General features: G+C 35.4%; 1 pseudogene; it reads left to right on the top strand.

Moving 5' to 3' along the window:
- Positions 1-7,797: 7,797 nt before the first annotated feature.
- Positions 7,798-8,408, top strand: LOC119048483 (60S ribosomal protein L15-like; annotated as a pseudogene).
- Positions 8,409-10,721: the final 2,313 nt, after the last annotated feature.

Raw genomic sequence — 10,721 nt, 5'->3', positions numbered from 1 at the left:
TATATTCTATTATTATTATTATTATTATTTTATTATTAATTTTTATTTCATTATTTTTAAGTACAGTTTTCTGTCTTTTACTCCTATTCCAGCCCACCCCCCTGTGCTCCCCACCTCCCTCCCATTTCCACCCCCCTTAGTTGTTGTCCATGTGTCCTTTATACTAGTTCCTGTAAATCCTTCCCCTTTTTCCCCTGAAATTCCCTCCCCTCTGGTCACTGTCCCCCTGTTCTCTATTTCAGTGTCATTGTTTTTATTTTGCTTGCTTGTTTGTTTTGTTGTTTAGCTTCCTGTTAAAGGTGAGATTATATAGGTGCAATTAATTTAAAAGTATAAAAGTGTGATTTCCTAGTAAGCCAATAATTCCCACAAATAATATAAACTCTGCAAATGTCTAGGGATTTCGAATGAGGTCCAGAACCCAAGGTTTCCAGAAAATATTAGAAAGATATATAGGATGTTCTCCCCTCTTCTTCCACAATAGGTGTGAGTTGGGGGAAGGGACAGATGGAGCAGGAACATGCGGAGCTGTTTTGTGCAGCAACAGCTTTGCAGGTAACCTCTGGCATGGTCATTTAACATATCTACAACCTTTAACTCATTTCGTAGATGTGTTAAATAGCTGTGGCCATGTTTTGAGCCAGGGAGATGGGAGTGACTTCCAACCCAAAATGTAACTGGGGAGCAGCTTTCCCTGGTTACAGCACCTGCGTGAGAGCTTGGAGAAGATTGGCTCCATGACATGGGGCCACACCTGACCAGACTTACAGTGGCAGCCCAGTAAACCTGAAATAATGCAGGAATGCTGGCAGGTGTAACTGATTGTAGGAGGAGTTGGAAATGGGAGTACAGAGGAAGGTTGGCTCGGGGATTTAAACCCAGACTTGGCAGCCTTGTGAAGAGAGAACCACGTGGCTTTGGCTGGAATGGGGACCCCCTTGGCTTTGGCGAGAGTGACGACCACATGGCTTTGGGGTGCTTCCTTTGGCCATGTGGCTTAGGAAGCAGGAGAGACTTTGCCTGGAAGAAAATGGGTGATTGGACTCTTGCTGATGGGCCATGAGAAGGTGCCACATGACTGGATTAACTGGAGATCATGATGGTGACACAGCTAATGATGCCAGGAGCCTGAATCATAAACTTCTACTTCTTTTCCTGAGATATGGTACTACAGCTTAGGGCAGAGGGAGAAGGAAAAACTGTGCATCTGTAGGTATCTTAAAGGACTTTAATGTTTTAATGAAGACATTAGGTCACTACTTTAAGTCTGTATAGCTTTAAATAAACATTTCCTTTCCTTTTCATAAATCTCTGGCTTTGAAAGATGTCTTTCCTCTGGTGGTGGACATAGCAAATCTAGTGGGGGGTCCTTTTGGTAATAGTGTATGGGACGCCCCCTTGGCCCTGTTCTGTAACAAAGTGATTTTTAAAAAATCATGATTGTACTTGTTTATAAGGCTTTCTGGTACCAAAAATTAACCAATATAAGACACAACCTTATAATGTTATCTGACCAATAATATGCAATCTTACTACATGATATATATTTATGGTTCAAGACAGGGCATTCACGTGGGATGGCTATTGTTCGTTGGCTGTTGTCATTTTTTTACTTGACAATCTAAGGGATAAGAGGTCAGTGCTCCTGACTAACTAGTCAGGTATTGCATGTTTTTATATTTTTTTGTGGTACATCAGCTGAAAATCACTAAAGTAGACATGGAGGAGAAAGTTTTTATTCTAATAGTAGATACCTATAAAAATAGCAGCTATCACACAATGGTAAGTGACTAAATGCTTTATTTTTAAGGTCAAGGTAAGGGTGTTTTGTTTCCACATCTACTCAGCTTTATACTGGAAGTCTGAGGCATGGAAATAAGCAAAAAAGCAGGAGTAAAACAGAATCAAGAATAAAGAAAGAAGGAAAACTGTCTTGATTGACATATAGCATAATTATGTACATAAAGAATCCTAATGAACTTATAAAAAACCTAGTTAATAAGCAAATTTAGTGGCTTACAAGGTTATTATGAAATATTAATTGTGGCAACACAAAGCAAATGTACAAGAAAAAAATATAATTATATTATCATTAAAACCTAAAATATGACATCCTTAGGTACATTTTAACAATATATGTACAAAAGGTGTGCATTGAAACTTTGAAAAGATGATAAAAGAAATTAAAGAATTTCACAAATATAGACCATAGATCAAAAGATACATTATTAATATGTCAATTTTTCCTAAATTTGATGTAATCTCAATTAAGATTCTAGAAGACTATTTTTAGCCAAAATTAAAACACTAATTCTGATTGTATATAAAAGCAAGAAACACCTAGAAAGAGCCAAAACACTTTTAAAAACATACATCATTTTAGAACTTGCACTGCCCAATTAAAAAAAAATTTTTATCATGGTACAGCAATTAATATACTATTAGCATAAAGGTATAAATTAATGAAAACTTTGAACCTGAGTATTATCAATAGCTTATCAAAAAAGCTCAGATCCCTCACTTGCAAAAATATGGGGTTTTCCATTAATAGTCTTGAACTATTCTGTGGGAAAAATACTGGTGGAGGGTCTTGCCTCAATGTTCTTGGAGGCTGATTGATCACAGAGGTAGAGAGGTAGTTGCTGAAGGTTGGAGTGGCTGTGGTAATTTCTTCAAGTAAGACAACAATAAATTTTGCCACATAGATCGATTCTTTCATGAACAATTTCTCTGTGGTGTGCAATGCTGTATGACAGCATTTTGCCCTCAGTAGAAATTCTTTCAAAAGTGGAGTCCATCTTCTCAAACCCTGTCACTGCTTTACTAAGTTCATGTAAGTCCTTAAATCAACCAAATCCTTGGTTGTCCTTTTAACAATCCTCACAGCATTTTCATCAGGAGAAGATTCCAACTCAGGAAACTCCTTTTGCCTTACACATAAGACTTAGCAACTCCTCATCCATTAAACTTTTACCAAAAGAATGCAACAGTTCAGTCACATCTTCAGACTGAACTACTAATTCTAGTTCTTTTGCTATTTTCATCACATCTGCAATTATTTCTCTGACTAATGTCTTGAACCTCTGAAAGTTATCCATGAGGGTTGATGTAACTTTTTCCAAACTCCTGTTAATGTTGATGCTGTGGCCTGTTCCCATAAATAATCAGCGTTCTTAATGGCATCTAGAATGTGAGTCCTTTCCAGAAAGTTTTCAATTTACTTTGCCCATATTCATTAGAGGAATCACTATCTATGGCATGTATAGACTCAAAAATGTAAATCTTAAATAATAAGATTTCAAAGTTGAAACTAGCCACAGCAGAGTAGTCTGTTAGAGCATCATCCTGGCAAAGATTTTTAGATTGAATAAAAAAAAAAGACCCACCAGAAACTTCCAACAATTAGAAACTAGATGACATACTTCTAAATAACTCATTGGTCAAAGTGGGAGTCTCTAGTAACATCAAAAATTACATTAAACTGAATGCAAATGAAAACATAATATATAGAAATTTGTGGATCACAACTAAGGCAGTACTTAGGCAAATTATAGTATGAATTGACTATATTAAAAAAGTCTAAATCTATCATCTAAGCTTTAAATTTAAGAAACTAGGACGTAAAAGAATAATATAAACACAGATCAAGTAAACAACCAGCATGACTGACAAGCAAAAAGAGAGAAATAAGGTACAAATAATCAATATCAAAAATGAAAAACAGAATTTTACCATGAACCCTGCAGGCATCAAAAGATAATAAGAAATCACTATTAACAACTCTATATAGATAAATTAGACTACATAGATGAAATGGAACAAATTCCTCTAAAGGCTTAAACTAGCTCAGTCAATGTGAAAGAGATATTGAAATATTTCTATCACTAGTAAAATTTTAATTTATTATTAAAAAAAAATCCCTGTAAGATATCTTGAGGTCCAGGTGATTTCAAGAATTTTACCAATTGTTTCAAAAGAACTAACACCATTCTAAATAATATCTTTCAGAAATTGGCAGAAAGGGAAACATGTCACACCTTTCAATGCATTTTATCTGGCAGTGGCCAGTATTAAACTAAGAGCAAAACCAGATAATGACAGTACAAAATGCAAGTGCATAAAAAAACAACAGCCACTCTAGCAGTTGATGTTCCATAGAACATTTTCAATTTTAAATATAGACTATGGTCAACAAAATTTTAGCAAATACAAGCAGCAATATATAGAAAAAAATTATACACCATATCAAGTAAGGTTCATTTCTGGGATGCTAATTTTGATCAATAGTCAAAATCAGTTAATGTAATCCATCACAGTAACAGGATAAATACAAAAAAAAAAATCACATGGTCCTAACAATTGATGCAGAAAAAACTCTAGGCAAGATTCAACATCCACTTGTGATAAAAGCAGAAACTAGAAATAGAGATCTTCTTCAACATGATAAATAACATCTACAGATATTATCATACTCGATGTTAAAATAGTTGAATGCTTTAATCCTATAATTGGGTTTAAGGTCAGGATATCTCTCCTCACTAATTTTAGTTACATAGTGCTGGAAATCTGAGCCACCATAATAAGGTATTTCATAGTTTGTAGCAGACAAATTCAATGAATGTTTTGTTAGATTTTGTAGAGTGGTTGTAGATAATGTTTTATTTTCAGTTCAGTTTTCAGAGTTAATTGTTAATATGTAGAAATACAACTGATTTTTTTTGTATGATAATTTGGTATACTACAAACTTGTGCGACTTATATTTTCTGGGGCATTTTTGTATTTTCATAGAGATTTTCTAGATTATCATGTCATTGCAGATTAGGACAACTTGATGTTTTCTTTCTGAGTTGTATGTTTTAATTTTCTTTTTCTTGCCTTATTAGGCTGGCTAGGACTTCCAGTACTATACTGACTAAGAACACACATTCTGGTGATTCAGCCAGTCCATTCATAAGTATTTATCTGACAGAAAAGAAAGCTTATACACTACAGAGATTTGTCAATTAATATGCAAAGCAGCTTTATTTGCAATAGCCAAAATCTGAAAACAACACAAATGTATCAACACTTTTTCATACATAAAAAATTGTGATGCATTAGCACATGTATAAATCGGAATGGAAATGTGAATACATGGAACAAGCTGATAGCAGCTGTCAGAGGGGAAAGAGGAAGGGAGCTGGATGAAAGAAGGTGAAGATATTAGCCAGTGAACATAGTGTGTGTAACCCATATACACAGACAACAGTATGGTAATGGCCAGAGGAATGTGGAGAGGGGACTGGGTGGAGGTGGGCAAAGAGGAAGGAAATGAGGACATTTGTTATATAGCCAACAATGAAAATAAAGTTAAAAACAAACAAACAAACAAACAAACAAATAAATAAATATTAGCATTTGACTTTAGGTGTGGAATATTAAACTCATCAATAAGATGAATTTACTATTGTTATTTTCAGTGTCATAAATGAGTCTCAAAATAATTATGCTGAATAAAAACAGTCAAATGGAAAAGAGTACAAATCATATGATTCTGTTATATAAAACTCTACAACCTCCAAACTCATCTACAGGAGTAGCATGGTTGAGTCTTGGAACATTTAACTTTTTAAAAATGCCACATTCTTGGCCTGCTTATATTGTTTCTCTTGCATTTGGTAACATATATTCTTCCGTTAGGCCTGATATTTTTATTAACGCTGAACATTTTCTTTAAAATATGATAAATAAAATGCTGGATGAGTGTATCCTCCATCGAGATTTAAATGTTGCTGTGACGGGCATTCATTCTAGGGAAGATTATCTCTATCACTCAGGAGTTAAAATTATATAAAAACATGATCATTTTTGCAAGGTTATTTAGTTTCACCTTTTATCTTGGAGGATAGCATATTTTCATTTAATTGAAAGCTTAAGAAGTTTACCAGGGTCCTTCTATAATCACAACTTAGTTGTTCCAGCCTGGGATTACTAGGAAGTTAATTTAGCATTTTAGCTTCTCAGCTGCCACTTTTGCTTATATAATAATTGCCAACTACCCAAAACAAAAGGACCCCATATTCCAACATAACCTCATGAAACTTATCCTTTTTTTAGAGTTTGATCTTACACATTTCCATTACCTTGGTAAATATCCAGTGACTCCAAGGATTTTGTTTTTCTTGTTGCTCTTTTCTGGTTAGTCTTGCCATAGTGTTTTTTGGTTGTCTATTGCCTGAAGTGGACCTTACTTGGTAGGTTTTACAGCAATTTTGGATTTAGAATATAAGAATATCAAATTAATATTAAGAAAAATAGTCATTAATAGTTGCATTTTTCTCTCTCTGCTCTCATTTTGTTATACCTTTTTTTCACCACTAGAAATTCCCTTTTATCCCCTTATTTCCTTTTTTTTTTTACTCCTTCCACTTTTCTTCCCACTTTCTTTGCTTGCTGATTCCTCTTCTTTCCAGTACCTTTACTTTTTCTTCCTTTACTCTTAACAATAACCTGTACTGAGAAGAGATTATGTTAAACACATTACCATTGAATTTCAAATATTTATTACACAAATTTTCTTCTTGGCATGGATTATTCAATGTAGTGGAGCTAGTTTTAAGTTATAGTGTATGTAAATTTATGATGGGACTAAAAGTTATAAACAATCCTCAACTTCTTTCTGGAATTTCTTTTATTGTATTAAAAAAACTTAAAGTTATTTTCTGGAATTTTTTCATAATTAGAACTTGTTTCTTGTAGGCAAAATGAAACACAGAGAAGCAAAATGTAATATCATATGTACGTTTAAATGATAATGTTCCCCTACATAATAAAATTATTTTTCCACGAGGTGTCTAGTGTACAACTCTCCTGACTTCTGCTCAGCCTGTTGTTTAAAAAGAGTCATTTCAAAGCAAAAATTATTGGGAAAGTACTATCAGGAAATAACTAAAATAGGATGTAGAGGGTTTATCTATTTGTAGTGCTAAATAGCTAATGTACTCCAATTTTATGTTTTTCTATTTCTGGGAAATGGCAAAATAATAAACATTGGCAAAATAAATTCAATATAACCTATTCATGGAGATAAACACTGGGGTAAAATAACTTCTACTCTTTCTTTTTAAATATGCAAAGACAGAATTAATTGGGAGAATATCAGATTGATATGTAAATTCTAAGAAAGCCATAGGAGTAGAGATCATTGCATTGGATCTTGAAAAATTAATAGGAATGAGACAGATAAGAATAAGAGTTGGTGCTATAAACTGCAGGCCATGAATAAGTATCAATATGAGCAAAGATTTGGAAAGACACCAGAAAGAAATCTGACATGACTGGAGAAGAGTAATAAGAGGAATGACCCCCCCCCAAATGGAATTATCTTCTGAAGGTCAGGCCTCTTGAACTACAGGCTTCCCCCATTTAGGTGAATATTCTAGGAGCCCATCTGTATCAGTATCAGCTCGTGGTATTTTGAGGTGGTATTTGGCTTCTGTGAAATTTTTTGAAGACTCTTTCAATGAACTTGCCCATTAAATGATGGGTGATTTACAAGTGCCCTTGCCCACATTGTGCATGTGTTTAGTAGTATTTGACCCAAAATGCTCTATCCTCTCTATTTACCAGGTCTTGGCCCAAGTGATATTTTTTGTTTCCCCAGATGAAAGAAAGTCCTCAAGGGAAACATGTTGCTAATGTGAAAGAGCTGAAAGAGAAAATGGCAGAAGCACTAGAAGGCATCGAAATCAACAAGTTCAAAAACTGCCTGGAGGGTTCTTCCTTTCCATATGGCCATAGGCATCAGATGAACCAAGATGGGCACTTACAAGTACATCCAGGAACTATGAAGGAAGAAGCAGTCTGAGGTGGTGAGCTTTCTTCTTAGAGCACACTGTTGGCAGCATTGCCAGTCTCTGTACTCCACAAGCCCCTGCCCCAGCCCAATAAAGTGTGCAAGCTGAACTACAAAGCCAAACAAGGTTATGCCATATATCAGGTTCATGTGCACTGTAGTGTCCGAAATACCCTGTTCCTAATGATGTGACCTATGGCAAGCCTGTCCGTCATGGTGTTAACCAGCTAAAGTTTGCCCAGAGCCTTCAGTCTGTTGCCTAGAAGTAAGCTCAGTGTCACTGTGAGTCTCTGAGAGTCCTGAATTCATACTGGGTTGGTGAAGATTTCATGTACAAATTATTTGAGGTTATCCTAGTTGATTCATTCTATAATGCTATCAGAAGGAATTCAGATACCCAATGGAACACCAGTACGACACACCAGCACAGGGAAATGTGAGGGCTGACATCTGTGGGCTGCAAGAGCCATGCATGGCCTTGGAAATGGCCACAATTTTCACCACACTATTTGTCATTCTCACCATGCAGCTTAGAGAAGGTGCAACACTCTCCAGCTCCACTGTTACCGCTAACATGAGGTCTGTCTAGAAAAAGTCCAGCCATTGTTAACATAACAAGAATGGGTTGCACAATATTGCCTGGCAGCTACATCAAATGGAGGGTACCTTGAAGGTGACTGAAGTTTAAACGTGTAGGAATGAACACAGAAATTTTAAAAAGAAATTCTAAGGGGTTTGGGGAGGTCCCCCTTGTATACAGAATATAATAAGCAAGAAACACTGGCTGACTGGATTGTGTAAAGTCAACTATGGTTGACGTAAAAAGAATTTTGCCTGTATGTAAAAAATATTGAGCCACTAAAATTTTTTTAACCTACAAATTAGATAATAAATAGATACTGAGCACCCCAGTTTAGTCCTTGCTGACACAGTCACCAAGGGGGGTTCTCAACTCCCTCCCTGGGTTGCAAACCATACAAAAATTGATATTTCTTTTTAAAGAATGACTTTATTGTATGAGGTCCATAGACCAACTTTGAAACACGATGCCATGCATGCCTAATAAAGCACATCAATTTTTATTTTTATGTGTGGTTTCCTAAAATAAATGACCTATAGCTTTCATGAAATTCTCTGTGGGGTCCATCACCCTCAAAACTTAGAGAGATATAATCATAGGGTGTGCTTATTGTGAAAGACCTGGAAATAATTTATCAAATGAGTACAGATGGCACGAGTCAGAAGACTCAGAGACCTTTTAGATAGTTTGTGTGATTTATTTGGGGCTGAGAAGAAACACGCTGAGACGGAGTTGGGAGAACAGGATGTTCACTGGCGATGGATGCCTGTGTAAGGTAACAGAGGGGTGAAGCAAGATTGGACAAAAATGATGCAGATCTATCAAACTCTTGGCAAACTCAACTTGGGGCCTCTATGAAAGAGGTTCTTGTTCATTAGAAGAATTTCAATGTAGACAGAAAGACCCAGGATATATTACCCCACTATGTGACTCATTCCCTGGGAAATGTCCCAGATATATATGGTCATAATTCAAAAGCTGAGGTGGATCTTGCAGGCATTCAGTGCTGGATCCACTTTCTTGCAGTTGAATAGTAAATAATTTTTGAAAGGAAAGGCAAGCCACACACACTTCCAGGGCTGACATAGTTGACACAGTGTGCATGAGTGTGTGTGTGTGTGTGTGTGTGTTGTCATGTTTGCTGTTAAGGAACTTAGTATAATATTTACCTCACACAATTGATTATAATTAAGGCATAAAATCATAAGAATAAATGAATTTTTAAACGTGAAACAAAGCCTTTCTTGCTCATTAATGTAAAAATTGATTTCATGGGAACTGAGTTCTGAGAAATAATATAAATGATGCAATCTACACCAAAGCTTTTAAAAATTTTTTTTAAATTTAATTGTTGTTAAAGTACAGACCAAAGCTTTAATTTATAGGTAGCTGTGGTCTCCTGTAGGTTTTTTATGTTACTACAGTAAATTAATAGACAACCAGTTAAAACTTTAACTGCTTATTTATAATCAAGAAAGTGATTCAATATCTACATTTTGAGCAAAAAATATTATTTATAGAAGAAAAATTGCATGTGAACCCCAAGTCACATCACTGAGCTTATATTTGAATTGGGTAGAAACATATGAAGATACATAGCAAATGACACCAGCTCCAAAAAATATATCACAGGCTGCTGGAACTCAGGTGAGTGGCATTTTTGTGAGGGCTTAAAGTGTCATAAAATATGTTTTTTATTTGTACTGGTTACTTTGTTCTCTGAGGGGATATTGATCACCCTGGCTCTCCCAACTGGGAACAAATTTACATCAGTCAGAAGATTTATGACTCCAATTCTTTGAGAAAAAATAACAAATAAATAAATTATAACCCTATTCAAATTGTTGTTGGTAGGCTATTTAGTTTTTGGTATCTCATCACTGAGTGTGTGTCTAAAATAACTAACCATTCATGTTTTTTTTTTCTCTTACACCAACTACTCGTAGGTTGAATGCTGTATGAAAGTCATTATTGAGAAAGCGAATGCGCTGAACTTCTTTCTCTCTGCACTTCTGAGAGGACACCAGTGAAGCATCCGCATCTGTGCCTGATCTTCCTCTGATTCAGTCTGAGGTTAATCTGCCAACCCTAGAAGCACTGGATACTGACCAGAGCACATATAATACTGTATGGAAAAAAATGCATTTCAGGGAATTTGGTTTCAGGTGGATGATTAATAATCCTAAATTCTTTGGTCAGTTCTAGTTTATGCCCTTTGTCCCAATGAATGATTCTTCTTCTTACTTTCAGAATTTTTAATTTTTGCATAATATATTGTCACTTTGGATATAGAGAAACCCCACATT

The sequence above is a fragment of the Artibeus jamaicensis genome, unplaced genomic scaffold (genome assembly GCF_021234435.1).
Source record: "Artibeus jamaicensis isolate MK-2021 breed Jamaican fruit bat unplaced genomic scaffold, CSHL_Jam_final contig_384, whole genome shotgun sequence".
Classification (NCBI taxonomy): domain Eukaryota; kingdom Metazoa; phylum Chordata; class Mammalia; order Chiroptera; family Phyllostomidae; genus Artibeus; species Artibeus jamaicensis.
This window is presented reverse-complemented; position numbering and strand designations above follow the sequence as displayed.